Here is a 15059-nt window from a genome sequence, read left to right as displayed (position 1 = left end):
GTGTGTGTGTGTGTGTGTGTGTGTGTGTGTGTGTGTGTGTGTGTGTGTGTGTGTGTGTGTGTGTGTGTGTGTGTGGTGGGTTTTCTATCAGTCTGCCCCAGGGCAGCTGTGGCTACAATACTAACTTACCACCATTGAGTGTGGAGTAGAAGACTGATGCACTCTAAACACTTTGGGTGTCATGAAAGGCTTTCTATAAATCCAATTATTAGTTAGTTTTTTAAACAGTCAACTGTGGTAATACAGTTGTAATACACACGTGTGTGGGGCTCATCGTGGTCGTGACTGTGAGGTTGGGTCCTCTGGGTGCAGGTCTGCAGTCTGACTCTTCTGTCAGGGCAGTGTGGGACAGTGAGTCAAAAACACCACTAGGTGGCAGTGTTAACACCAATACAAAATGACCAGATTGAATAAACCTCCTGTCTGTTGAAGTAGACTTGGATACTTCTCATTAAGGCCTAGGTGGGAAAGAACCAGAGTCTAAAACGTTCTACATTTCCGGGAAGTAACCCCGAGTACATGGCCAGACTGATCCTACTGGGTCAGCCTAGGAGCTTGCCTCATAGGAAATGTACTACGGTCCATAAGAGTCATTCTCTGAACATTCTGACCGCAATAACATAATAACGTGGGAAACTGTTGTTGTAAGCAGAATAAAATCCAATACGACCCAACATTGGAAGGTGATGCAAAATGGGTCCAATCAGTGGATCCAAAGTTGACCAAATATTTAAAAAAGTGGGAAAAGAAATATAAATTTCCAGGCAAATTATCGGTAACACTTTGTGAAAATTTAGTAAGACAAATTCAACTCCGACATAGGTTAAAGAATAGGAAAAATCATGACTCTGAGTTGCATGCTGCCAATAAGTGGTTAAGTATGGCAAAAAAGAGACAGGAAAAGAAAAGTCAAAAGGGCATTCTCTGCCCAGTAGAGTTAAAGGAAGATAATGAAGCCTGCGTGATACGAAGGCCCCGGCCCAACGCACCTCCTGCCCAACTCCCTCAAGGTCAGGAGCAGCCAGGTCAAGTAGCAAATCAAAATGAGGGCCATCCCCCTCCTTACCATGACAAGGAAAATTTAGGGGCGGCAGGCGGTGTACCCACAAAATCCACCAATCCATTTGCAGAGTACCCCATGGCAGATTTAGAGGAAGCGAAAGGTCCCTATAGGACCCAGTCACAGACAGGGGAAAGTGACCCATGGAGTAGGACAATGGGAAAAACATTCAGTCCAAAACAAGACAAAACTCAACAGATGCAATTAGCAACCGAAGAAATATGCCTGCTGACAGAGGCCCCAAACCCTCATGGTGCTCAGGAGAACCCCACTATGTTGGGATATAGGACTTGGACCATGGATGATGTTAAAAAGGTAACTGAGGGATTAAGCTCATACAAAACTAACCCTGAGAAATTCAGAGATGAAGTATTGGAAATGCAGGAAAACTACCATTTAAATGGTGTAGAAGTACAACAGGTACTAATGAGGACTCTCGGGCTACACTGGAGACGAGTTAAGGGGAACTGGAGCCCAATGGGTGCTAATGCTCCAGTCGCCCATGGTGCAGTAGTCCCAATGACTCAACTATTAAATAGATTGGTGGAAACCTAATTTTTCTATAATAAATCAAACAAAACAAAAAGAAGATGAGGATGTGGCCACATTTAGGGCTAGAATGAAGGACATTTTTGAAAGTCACAGTGGACTTAGAGAAGATGCAGATGAACAGGGAGCATATCAACAACAACTAAAATCAGCTGTATATCAGGGCTTAAGGCCAGAAATAAGAGTTTATCTGGATAAACACTTCGTCAACATGCCCTTGGCCACATTGACGGAATTCACAACTAATGCTGTACACACTGAAACCGTCACTAAAGACAAAAAGAAGAAAAAGGAAGATGAGATATTCTAAGATGGCACCCTGGTGTGTAGCTAACAAGGGAAATAGGTCAAAAGTGACAGGACGAGGATCAGGACTTGGTAAAGGGAGGTATCAAAAAGAAGGATGAAATAAAAAGATTAAAGCTGGTAGTGATGAATGTTTTGTATGTGGAAAACAGGACACTGGGCTAGAGAGTGCAGGCAGAGGAAAGGGAGGAGACGAGAACAAAACAATGATACTGACAGTGAAGGAGAACAGAGAAAGGAAAGAGGAAGCAGAGTGTGAGAACTGGGAGACAGAGGAAAGCAAAGTAACCTCATGTGACTGGGATGATTCAAAATGAGATGCAACAGAATTAGAGCAAGAAGTTCAAATGAGCGATGAACTACTTGGCCTTTCAGATTTTGACCCCGAAAATAAACTAGAAAAAACACTCACATGATCAGCCCGTCACCTTTCTCTGTGACATTGGAGCTGACAGAACAGTAGTACAAAGCCAAGAAGGCATAAGACTCTCAAAAAGTAATATCAGGATAAGATCGACAAATGTGGCAATCATAAGGCTGCGTTCACCCTGCAGCCTGAAGTGACCCAAATCCGATTTTTTGGCCCCTATGTTCCTGTATCTGATCTTTTAATGACAGTCTGAACAACACAGATCCGATTTTTTTCAAATGTGACCCAGGACACTTGGATATGTGCTCCTGAAACCGATACATATCTGATCTTTTGACATGTGACTTTAGTCTGAACGGCCAAAGTGCATTCATCCACCTACACATTATCAACAAGCCACAAACGTCACTATTCTGAGCTGAAGTAGGAGAAAATTGTTAATGAACTCCGTGTCACTGAAGTGAAGCACATCACCACTCACCACTCTTGGCTACGTCTCCATATCCACACGTTCCTTTAAATGGACTGTCCCACAAAACACCACGGCCAAAAACCTCGTCCTTCTCCTTCTCAATCTCCTCCTTAAAACAAGTAAGTTGTTCATGTTCTGGCTCCGGTACGAGAGGAACTTTAAAATCTCCAGGTGCTCGATGCTGCGTCCATGTTTGGACAATTTCCATAAACACAGAGCACGCTCGCTGCGGTTGATGTCGTCGTGTCTCCAGTGTCACATGTGGGACACTTTCGGGCCATTTAACGTTCACACTGGAGTCACATACAAGTCACATTTAACTTGGAAATGTGAACGACCTCGCAAAAACATCAGATTTCACAAAAAAATTGGAATTGAGCATTAAGCCCTGCAGTCTGAACGTAGCTTTTGTGAGCCGGTGACAATATGTGATGAAGAAACAGGCAGGGTTAGGCATTTACCCGTGGTTGTGGCTCCCAATTGCCCGTATAATTTGTTAGGAAGGGAAGCCATGGTTCTTTTAGGATTAAGGATACTTCCAAAGAGATACGGTGGAATGACTGTGAGAAGCTGTCAACCACAAGACATATTGGTATTGGAGAGTAAAACGGAACCACTGTATTATTCTGGTCACTGGACCTTCCCCCGAACGCCCAAAACTAAACTGAACAATAAGCTCGTACAATGGGCGGAAGATAAGGTCCACTATAAACATGATACATTCTGCTGTGTCACACTGACCTCGAAGGCAAAGAAACTCCTTCCACAAATTATTAGAAGTGATAATGGGACACACATTGTAAACCAAGTCATAGAAAAAGTAGCGGAAAACATAGGCATAGAGTTAAAAAGGCATTGCAGTTACCACCCCCAAAGTGCAGGATTGGTAGAGAGAACTAAAGGGACTATAAAAACTAAATTAAGAAAGTGCATGGAAGAAACCAGTCGACCATGGCCAGACTGTGTAGACTTAGTCCAACTGAACATGCACATAATACCAGCAGGAGGGTCAGGTTTAACCCCATTTGAGATACTGTATGGACGGCCATATAGATTGTCTGATCTAGACAAAACTCTTAAGTGTTCTCCGGATGATGACAAAACATTAGCGGATTATATGAGACAGATGTTACAAACTAAAGAATGCCATGAAACAAATAATCTGTCGGATGAACCCTGATCTCTGCAGGACAAACCGGTCAAACCAGGAGATTGGGTCTTCACAAAGGCGATAAAGAGAAAGTGCCGGTCCAGTCCACGGTGAGAAGGTCCCTTCGAGGTCCAGCTAGCCACTCCCACCGCAGTGAAAGTTGCAGAAAAGTCCACGTGGATCCACCTGTCACTGCAAACTAAGACGTCTGAGCGGAGATAGTTCCATCACTGAGTAAGGGAAGTCAGACTACAAAGGGGGATGGGACATTTAGAGTCCTACTTGTCTCAATGGTCTGAGAAACCATGTCTGGGAAGAAGGGGTACCGCTCAGCATTACGGAAGTATCTTTGTAACCTCTCCTTCCTGAGAGCGAAGTGACAATTGTTATCGCAATGCTGGGAAAAATCTGACCGCATCACATGAAGTGTGCCGCCTGTACTACAACTTTGATAGTGACTAGGGTGACCATATTTCCGTTTGTGAAAACCCGGACACCTTTGGGGGGGTGCGATTTTTTACAGCGTATTGTGTATTACAGGCGGGTAGTAATTACACACGGGTGGGTCAGGACTAAACCAGGTCTAAACCAGGACTAATCTTGGACTTAAGAGAGAAAACGCCGAGCAGTTTGTCTGCAAAGCGCGATCGGGCAACTGCCGTGTTTAACTCCGTGAGGTACGGAGCTGAACCAGTCCTTTCTCCTGTGGTCACCTCCGAGCCCGTCCTGACACTCAGTCCTGTTTCAGTTCTGCTTTAGTCCTGGTTTAGTCCTGTTTTAGTCCTAGTTCAGTCGTGGATTAGTCCTCCTCTTCAGTCCTGGAATCAGTCCTGGGTTAGTCCTGGTTTGGTCTTGGTTCAGTCTGTGGTGTAGGCAGCGCAAAAGTCTGATATAATCTCGGGTTAACGGGCGGGTGCGGTCCTGTCCTGGCAGATGCGGTGTTGTACTGTGGGTCTCCAAAAATGGACCCGTGTGGGACTCTGCTCTGTTGGGCTCCATTATGGAATAAATGAATCTTCAGTTTGTTACATAAAGGAGGAAAATAACACAAGGACGACAGCAGCAACAAGTTTTAAGAAGGAAGTAAAAAGGGTTGCTCCTGTCCTGTCTAAGAAAAGTGTATAAAGTTTGTGCTGAGGGGTTTTACAGACTTAACACAGATATAATAATTGTAAAATATAAAGTTGATACTTTGTGGATTTCACCTATCGCGGGTTATTTTTAGAACGTAACTCCCACAATAAACAAGGGACACTGTACTCTCACCTCACAACCTGTGCACATGGACTCACACTTGTCCCGACTGGGACAAAAAGCCTGGTATTTCTTGTACAAGTCATTGTTAAATGTGCATTTGTGCTTCAGCATGTTGCAGACTGACCGACTGTTTGTGTCTCGCTCCTTCTGAGTCACAGACGCTACAAGAGACGCTCAGTTTAATGCCCCCAATGAACGGTACTGAAAACCCGGACATTTGCACCACTTTATTAAAAAAAAACGGACGCCCCGGACAGGACGTAAAATACAGACATGTCCAGGGAAAAACGGACGTTTGGTCATCCTAATAGTGACAATCATCTTTATATTTTCGCTCATCTGGTGGGAACTGCAGCAATTCAAACAACTGCAACAAATTAAACAACAAACAAACAATGGCATTATTAACCAGACTATGTGCTCCTCCAATGAGTGTAATGGGAAGATTATACACCATAGGGACCATACTTATACTGAAAAAGAACAGATGACTTTTCACATACTTTGCTTGGCTGTGACTTGCATACTCCCCTGCATTAGTGAGCTGACCACTCGTCTCATTACTAAAACTGTTGATGCTCAGTGAAGAGTATCAGGCCTTAAATCAGGAACATGATGACACCAATCTTGATGAACTATATAACCATGCAACTGCTAAGGTTAAAACTCTTACATTAAGTAACCTCTGAGTGTAAAAAGGTGAAGTCACTATGAAAATGAAGAATGTACATAAAGCCCCACAAGGGAAATGTATGTGTCTGATTATGAGAATTTGGTGTTCATCTTTGATAAACAGGAGGGAAATGGGAGAATAAAATGTGTATATATATATATATATATATATATATATATATATATATATATATATATATATATATATATATATATGCTATTAATGTTATCAAAGCTGAAACAAATGTTCTGCTCAACAGTGTTATTGTTAGAAGCGTCTGCTGTAAAACAGGAAGTGCCTAAATGTTGAAGTGTGATTCAGTGAGAGTGGAGGGGGCTGTGGGGTCTGAGGGGACAGTTGTGGTTAAACATGTGGTATCTTGTGGAGGAGCGTGCAACCGTCTACCCCGAGACTGGAGAAAGGTAACGCTGTACAAATGTTAGACAGAGCATACCCTCTTGACCTATACAACTGTGCATATCATGTGACTGTGTAACTGTGGGTGTGATAAATGAATAAAAAGCTGACACCAAGAGAGAGACAGAGAGAAGGACTACAGGCAGGAACACGATTAGATCAGTGGAGTCCTCCCTCCTCTTCCCCTTGCAAGTGGCAGAATTAATTCAACTGTTTGTGTCTTGTGTATTTTGATGACTGATGTTGATTAAGCACTGAATGTTAACTCTGACACTAGGTCCACTAACCCCCTATTGACCACTACTGGTTAGATTTTAGGAATAAACACCAAAAATTCCATCTAAAATGCAGAGACAATTTGCACACACACTTTCTCTGACCGTTTCAACATTAATTTAACTAAATATATCCTAGGTGTTTGTCACTGTATTTGTCTAATCAGAACTATTGTGTAATTTTTGTCCCATTTTTGGCTGCTAAAAAATAGTTATGGAATTACCACTCAGTATGCAAGTATCCAACCAGGAAGTAAAATAATAAACTTGACTAAAATTGAATTTAAAGCAAATTTATTATTAAATTATGTTAACTATGTTTTAGTGAAAAAATAGACTACTTGCATTTGACAGAGACGCAAAAGCAACGTGTAGTGGAATGAAACACTTTGTTGCACTTAAATTGAATTTCCCTCAAGATCAATAAAGTATATCTCTCTGTGTGTCAAACTTGTCATATGCACTTTGTTAGGCGTGTTCTATCAAAAATTACTAGACTCAATCCATTTAAATTACAAAAATTTATTCCCCTGACAATACAATTCTAATACAGAGCTCTGGGTCAGATCGTTGTCCCTAACAGCCTACAAAGTTACAGAGGGCTTACATCAGGCATCTAACTCCTCTGAATACTTCAACCCAGTTTTTATAAACATCCATATGAATATGCATATAATATGTTGAGCAGGTTCCCGCCTTGAATCGTCACCTTGAAGTGTCAGCATTTCTTCTTAGGGGAAAGTGACAACCCCCTCCAAACCATTGTAAATCACACCAAGTCTGTTTAGATAAGCCATCTGGTTTTCTCCACAGTCCCACTTCTGCAAAGGAATTTGCTTAGAAGCACATAGGTTACCCATTATATAGGAAACACAATGGTACTATTCAACAAATAAGATCTCAGTGTTTAAGCTTCAACTCAATGTGTAACTTCATTAAACAATATTCAAACCACCACTTGATACAGCCTTCAACTTTAAGGCATTTTAGCTGTATAAGTCTTTTTTGTATATGGATGGTCCTTTCATTATTGATGGGTCAAATGCCGAGGACAAATTTCTCTAAGGGGACAATAAAGTGTACCTTACCTTCCCAACACCATGTTCACATACAGTATTGTCTGATATCTGTAGGGATGCAAAAGGTGTTTTCTGTGAGTGCTTGAATAGTTTGTTATAAAACATGTTTTCCTCTTGTGCAGGATGCTGTGCCAACTGCTGTAAGGCTTTCAGTGCCTGGTGCTATAAGACTTTTTGTGAATGCCTGGCCACCCTCACCAAGTACGAAAGTAACAACCCATTTAAAACAAACAACAATTTTGTGCATCAAGATCAACATCAAGATCACCTGTTCACTCTGTTCACACCTGTACTGCAGTGACATATGGATTGTAATAAAAATATAAACCCATTATTAAGACCACAAATTTACTATGTTTTAGCTTCAAATGTTGAAAACAAATGGCTTAAACTACTGAAATAATGCATTTTTTTCTTCCCATAATGTGAGATATACAGGCTATGCAAAAGGACAATGCAATTTAAAATCTTTAAAGATGAACAATGTAACATTTCCAGTGGAAGGTAAGATACCTGCTTGTCTCCATGGAGATGTTGTTGCTTTGCTTTCACAGTATGACTTTAACCTTATCCATCTCCCTGGTGACAAGCAAGACACCCTGCTAAATGTAAGAGTAGCATTTTAGGTATTTGAGCAATAAACACATTTTCGATCCTTAACTGAATAAACACAAGACTCATATGTTTCATGCCATACAGTGAAAGATTAAAAGTACTGTATTTTAGTATTTTAAAACATCAGATCTGCCCAGTCCTGCAGACTGGGGATGGAAGCGTGATGCAGTCACTGGTTACCATTGTGGACCACACTCTCCCAGCAAAGGACACGTGCTGTGAACTTATCAAGTGTGGATGCAGTAACCTGTGCTGGGTGATGCAAGTGTGCAAAGATAAATTTGGCATGTACAGAATCATGCCAATGTGGCGGCAGCTGCACTGAGGAACACTTTGAATAAGTTTACTGATTTAAGGTAGATCTCTGTCTTACATGTAGCATTTAATTATCATTATGAAATATGATATGGCTCTTACAGATCTTTGGAGATGGTTAAATGGTTTTGTTATCAAAACCCAAAAAAATATTGCTTTGAAAGATAAAATATTGTATTTATTCTGTCCCTCATTTCATTAATTGAATTCTGTTGGTTTGGGTTTGTGTACAGTGTTAGTGTTATCCCCTGTTTCTCCAGTAGAGGGAGAATTTGTCACTATAACTTCACTTTTTCGTTCTTCTTCTTTAATTAGTTTATGCGTGGCAGCGCCATCTAGCGGCCTCCACCTGTAGCGCAAGACAAGTTAGTAACGGTTTTGGAAGTGTTAATGCTAATCCTTGTACATTTATACAAATACTGAAGTATTTCTTGTATCTGTGAGGGTTTCATCCTGCCCCTCCTACCCCTCCCTTCCCTGCTCCTTCTCTCCTTATTTGTTTTTTCCTGGGCGGACCCCAGTCACTCACCTGCTGAGCTCCACTCCTGATCCTCATCAAGTAATCATCTCCTGCAATAAAAGACCTGCTGACCTGCTCTCCAGTGCCAGATTGTTCCATCAACCAAGTGGTGAACAACTCAGGCTTTTTGTGTTTTTGAGCATTTTTGAAGATTTTGACTTTTACCTGTTTTCTTTTATCTTTTCCCCAGTTCTTCCGTTTTGGAGCCAGCCTCATCCCGTTACCACCGGTTTCTGTAAGCCTCCGGTCAGCCTCCATCTCCACAGACCTCCCATCTACAGCCAACCTGGCCCCGTCCTGCCTCCCCTGGAATCTATCCCCCCGCCAAGACTATTTTTGTAAATAAAATACTTTTTTTCCCTCTGCGTATTTGGGTCCGACCAGTGATTCTTTAACAGTATCTGTTTTACAGTTTTACAAAAAAGGATAAATGGTCTTCTTGAGACATAAAGCTGCATCCTGTCTTTTCTGGGACCATTTTGATGTTAAGCTTGCTGCCTAGGCTTAGGTTGGGAAACACTTAACTGATGGCAGAAGAGTATTTATTTGGATTTCAGCCACAGGGAACCAACACAACCCTTTCATTCTCAAGGAAAATGGTCATGTGACCTCCTTAAAGCTTTGGAGTTTAGAAAAAATAGTTGTTAAACATTACAAAATAGATAACTAAGCAAATTAGACAATAAGAAAGGGATGCAGTGGTTTTTATGCCAGTCTTGTTTTCATGTGGTCCATTTTGTGACGTGTGCAGTTCTCAGCTCCAGTGTTGAGTTAGACTTGGTTCCATATCCAGAAATATTAGTCCTGGGGGTGTTACTAATCTTGCAAAGTTTCATGCTTGTACCATAAAAGCAAACTGTTTTGGTCCTTAACAGCTCCACTATTGCCAGATCTTGACAAAGTTTTATACTCCAAACTCTGAACTGACAAAAGAGGCTCATTCCAGGTTTTCTTTCATTGCAAACGCTACCTTTATTGTTTAACACTTTGGTAAGCTCTTTTAAATGTACTTTTGAAATAAATGTGGATTTGAGTGATTGGATCTTTTCTGGCTGCTTCATCTCCTTTCTCTCTTTCTTGTAGACAGCCAAACATTTTCATAAATATTAGGTTGAGGAAATTTTGAGGAGTTTAAATTTTTTGTAAATTTTAAAAATAAATAAAAAATAGTCTTAATATCAGTGCTAAAATTGGATGCAGTCGCTGTATCGGACCGTTGTGGTGAAGAGGGAGCTTAGCCTAAAGGCGAAGCTCTCGATTTATCGGTCAGTCTACGTTCTCACTCTCACCTCTGGTCATGAGCTCTGGGTAGTGACCGAAAGGACGAGATCGCGGATACAAGCCTCCGAAATGGGTTTCCTCCGCAGGGTGGCTGGGCGCTCCCTTAGAGATAGGGTGAGGAGCTCAGTCACACGGGAGGAGCTCGGAGTAGAGTCGCTGCTCCTCCACGTCGAGAGGAGCCAGTTGAGGTGGCTCAGGCATCTGTTCCGGATGCCTCCTGGACGCCTTCCTCAGGAGGTTTTCCGGGCATGTCCCACCAGGAGGAGGCCCCGGGGAAGACCCAGGACACACTGGAGGGACTATGTCTCTGGACTGGCCTGCGAACACCTCAGGATCCCCCCGGAGGAGCTGGAGGACGTGTGCGTGGAGAGGGATATCTGGGAGGCCCTTCTCGGACTGCTGCCCCCGCGACCTGACCCTGGATAAGCGAACGAAAATGGAATGGAATAGAATGATATTCTCTTCACATGGTATTGGCCTGATATGGAAAATTTTATCATATTTAGTAATAATAGTTTGCATATGTCCAGTTTGTTTTCAGAGTCATGATCCTCTAGTTTCTCTCTTTCTCCCTCACCTGGGAGGAGTCACTCAGCCCACAGCAGCTGCACTCTGTCTCCAACTTACACTTGAGATCCATGTACACATATAAGCCTGGTTTTCCCTGGTTTTTCCAGCACTCCCTGCCAATTCTTCAGGTAATCCACATTGGTAACTAATGCTTGGCTCTTTTTCTAAAGATCTTTTTTTTTTTAACCCTTTTGCTTTATATTCTCCTGGACCACTTTTAATTTTGTCACTTTACTCTCAGTGCTCATCGGATATCTCCTACCACAGCTAATCTGGTCTCTGGTCTCAGAAAAGTTACACAGTGCAACTTTAAATAATAGAATTTAGTTTAAAAAGCATATCAGTTGCAAAAATTCTAGCTGTGTTTGGTTAAAGACTTGAGATGATTTGAAGCTCAAAGCAGAGGACTTGAGACTTGACTTGGACTTGTGGTCACTGACTCGGTCGCACTTCCACTTTTTTCACAAATCAGACAGTTTAAGAACGGCGACTTGTCTTGATTTGTTTATTCTTATGTTTTTCTTGATTAGGGATAAAGACGAGAAGCCAACTTCAGCTCAACAAGAAGATTAAGAAATTCAACAAAACAGCATTATACTGAAGTCACTTTTTCAGAAGATTTTTTTGGTATATGGGAGATTTTTTTCAAATGGCAGCAAATACAACAAGTCTTGGTATTCAGCCTTCGGTGACTGAAGGTGAGAGAGCTCAGTTGTTTAATATTCCACACAAGTGAAAGAGGGGGATTTACTTCTATGGGGAATTAACCACTAACCACTATCATGTATTTAGATCACCATGGTCCTTTTATAGTTTTAAAAATTCAGAATTTGCTGAAAACAACCTATTAAAATGTTAAACAACTTTCAGTTTCATTTTGAGTCAGAGTCCCCCCTCTGTATGTTCTCCACATTGTGTCACTAACCCTACAACAGGCGTGCATCTCACTAATAAAACTCTGCACATTGTATCAGGTTTGTGAAGTTGTGATGTATTATTTTGTATCCTATTTGTGTATTTATGGAAAATGACTTGGAGGGTTTTAATGAGGGAACAACATTTTAACATGGCTCAAACTCCAAAAATAATGCATAAGACCCCCTCTTTAAATGTACCAAAGCAGAAGTATGTAAGTGTGTTTATTTCTCTGATCAGGACCAGTTTCTTCTGAAGAAGCTTCACCTCTTCCTGGCTCCACACCTGAGTTTAAAGATAAGAAACACTGAAACTGAGCCAGGACTACAATGAAACCAGGACTAAACAAGGACAAAGCCAAGTCTAAATCAGGTCTGAAATAAAAGTGGAATATTTTAAGCTAAAGATGAAGCACAACTGTGAGCTGATCTCTGTGAAAAGTGCTCTAAAGAAATGTTACTTATAGTCACCTTTAAACAGTAAACTGTTGTAATACAGTGAGGGACGTGTGTGTGGGGGTCATCGTGGTGGTGACTGTGAGGTCGGGTCCTCTGGGTGCAGGTCTGCAGTCTGACTCTTCTGCAGTGTGGGACAGTGAGTGAAAAACACCACCAGATGGCGATGTTAACACCAATACAAAATGACCACATTTAAAACAGTGAATAATGAAGAGAAAAGAATCAAAGAGAATAAAATCAGTGTCCTCATGTCAGGGTTTCAGTGGCTTTACATTTATAGATTCAGTAAAAAAAAAAAAGGCCAGTGGGCTGAAACACATTGGGGCTCAAGATATTTTAACATCCAAGAGAGTACCTTGTTTTTTGTACTTTTTGTCCCTTGACCAAAGAGCACCTCTTTTTTGTTCTGCTTTCCTTTTGTCCCTTTTTCACACCATAGTTCAAATGTTTGGACACACTTTCTCATGTTTGTTTCTTCTTCATTTTCATGATTATTTACACCTTAGATTCTGACTGAAAGCATCAGAACTATGAATGAACTCATGTGTGAAGGAAACAAAGATAAACACAAAACCTTTAGATTAAAGACCAAAATAGTCACCCTTTACTTCAGTCACTGCTTCACACACTCTTTGTATGTGTTGACCCTGACAAGAAGCTGAAGGGTTTGCAATTCTGTTGACAATACAAAGGGTTAATTCCCTTTTTTTCTTTGCTACATAATTCCATATATGTTGTGCCACATATTTGATGCCTTCTGTTTGTATTTAAGCAGTAAACTTAAGGAAAAAAGACACTGAATGAGAAGGACTGTCCAAACTTTTGTCTGTGATGTACATGTCTGATATTGAGAGGAATCCAAAAGTTGTTTTCTGTCAGTGGTTAAATAGTTTGTTCTAAAACCTGTTCTCCTCTCGTGCAGACTGCTCCTGTGCAGACTGCTGTTTGGCCTGCTGTGCAGCCTGCTGTGGCTGTGTGAGCTGTGTCGTTCTGAGCATCCTGGAGATCTTGTGTTGTCCCTTCACTTTCCTCTGTTCACTCTGTGATAATCACTAGGGTCAGTCTACCTGCCCCTCAAGGAGAATGCATGTTTTAAGGTATTCTAAAGGGAACCTTATGAAGAAATATAATTTACAATGCTCAAAACAGCAATATCATACAGTCATCAAAGCTCTCCCATTAGAATTGTTAAATCTAATTAGTGGCATGTTGAAAATTACACCAAAATTCCCTTTACTCACCATAGATGAATTTGAATTTAAAGACAAAAACTGCTCAAATAAAATAATAAGGAACATTATTACTACCAAATTGTGTCCTCTCCCATTAAAAAGAATCCATGTACTTAAAGAGTTTCCAGTTAATATCATTGAAAATTTAAAAAAATTAGAACAATTTTTTTCTCATTTCCAATCTCCCTTAAAGCCAAAGAAACTCACTTTAAAATTTTAAATGATATTTACCCCTGTACAATTCTTGAAAAAACATTTTAATATGGAGACCAATAACTGCACCTTTTGTAACAGTGAAATAGAAACTGTTGAACATTTGTTCTTTTATTGGAGCCGTATTAGAACGTTTTGGGACTCATTCCAAATGTGGATGGTGGAATATGACACAGATTTACCAAATGTAACTTATAAAGATATAAAATACAGAATAATTTTGTAAGACAACAAAAAACTGTTCTATAATTCTTGTTTATTACTAGCCAAACAATAAAACCCTTGTTCAAAATAATTTAATCCTCACGTCACATTAAATCTAAACAAGCCATTATAATAAATGATTTTATGCAGTCAGATGCATAAGACCTCTTGCATTGTACTTTCTTGTATTAACATTGCATTGTGTGTGTTTATTTTATTGTTTTATTGGAGGCCTTGCAGCGTAGGCATTCCAGGCATTGCTCTGTCTGGAATGTTCCACAGTGTGACATTAAAGAGCTCTGCTTTACATTTATTCAATTACACATGGTTTTATTGCTCAAAAATCCCTAGAAAAACAGACATTCACTGTGAGTGGGGTCGCCTCTCCACAGACCTGACCTGTAACTTGGTCTGATTTGGTCTCCATGGAGATAGAAAAGTTTAATGCCACACTGTGGAACATTCCAGACAAAGCAATAACATCAACATGGAGGTCTGCTCTTTATTTTATTTTATTTTATTTTCTTCTTTTACTCTATTGCCCTTCTTGTTCGTTTCTCCTCTTGAGCTCACAAATTCAACATGTTTTATTAACACACATATAAACACACACTCATGGTTTACTTTTATTTGATTATTATTCTGTTTATTGAATTGTTTCGTCTTGTCTGCAGACTGTCCTGTTACATGAGTCAGTATGTCCTGTTATTCGTGTTTTGAATCTATCATCTGTATGTATGCTTTAAATATATATACCTAGGCCCAAATCCAGGTTAATAAAATGTGAACCAAGTCTTCTTCTTCTTCTACTTCAAAATGAAACAGATGCTCCACCCCAACAGCACCGCCCGAGGAGCAGAGCCGACAGAACGCACGACTACAGCTGTAACATTCATAACACTCATGATAGAAAGAATAACGAGACGCACTTTGATCCAAATACTGTAAAGGGTTTATTTAAAAGCAAGGGTCAAGTAAAAGTACGGACACAGATCTCAAAGCTCCTTCGCGGAGGCTGGAGAGGGAGTGTCTTCAAGCGGCATGCAAAAACACAGCACTTCAGTACCAAAGATGAAAGCAACTACAGAGACAGACAACGGGACAGCTGCCGTACAATATTTAATGACT

The 15059-nt window shown here is 40.7% G+C and overlaps 1 long non-coding RNA gene across 1 annotated transcript; it reads left to right on the top strand.

The window, feature by feature from the left end:
* Positions 1-10927: 10927 nt before the first annotated feature.
* Positions 10928-12132, top strand: LOC129408326 (uncharacterized). The gene is made up of 3 exons (XR_008631884.1): positions 10928-11037; positions 11440-11607; positions 12065-12132. It is a non-coding gene; the product is annotated as an uncharacterized LOC129408326 (long non-coding RNA).
* The last annotated feature ends 2927 nt before the right edge of the window (positions 12133-15059 follow it).

Source organism: Boleophthalmus pectinirostris, unplaced genomic scaffold (genome assembly GCF_026225935.1).
Source record: "Boleophthalmus pectinirostris isolate CB_2022bp ecotype Guang Dong unplaced genomic scaffold, ASM2622593v1 HiC_scaffold_16, whole genome shotgun sequence".
In the NCBI taxonomy this organism is placed as follows: Eukaryota; Metazoa; Chordata; class Actinopteri; order Gobiiformes; family Gobiidae; genus Boleophthalmus; species Boleophthalmus pectinirostris.
This window is presented reverse-complemented; position numbering and strand designations above follow the sequence as displayed.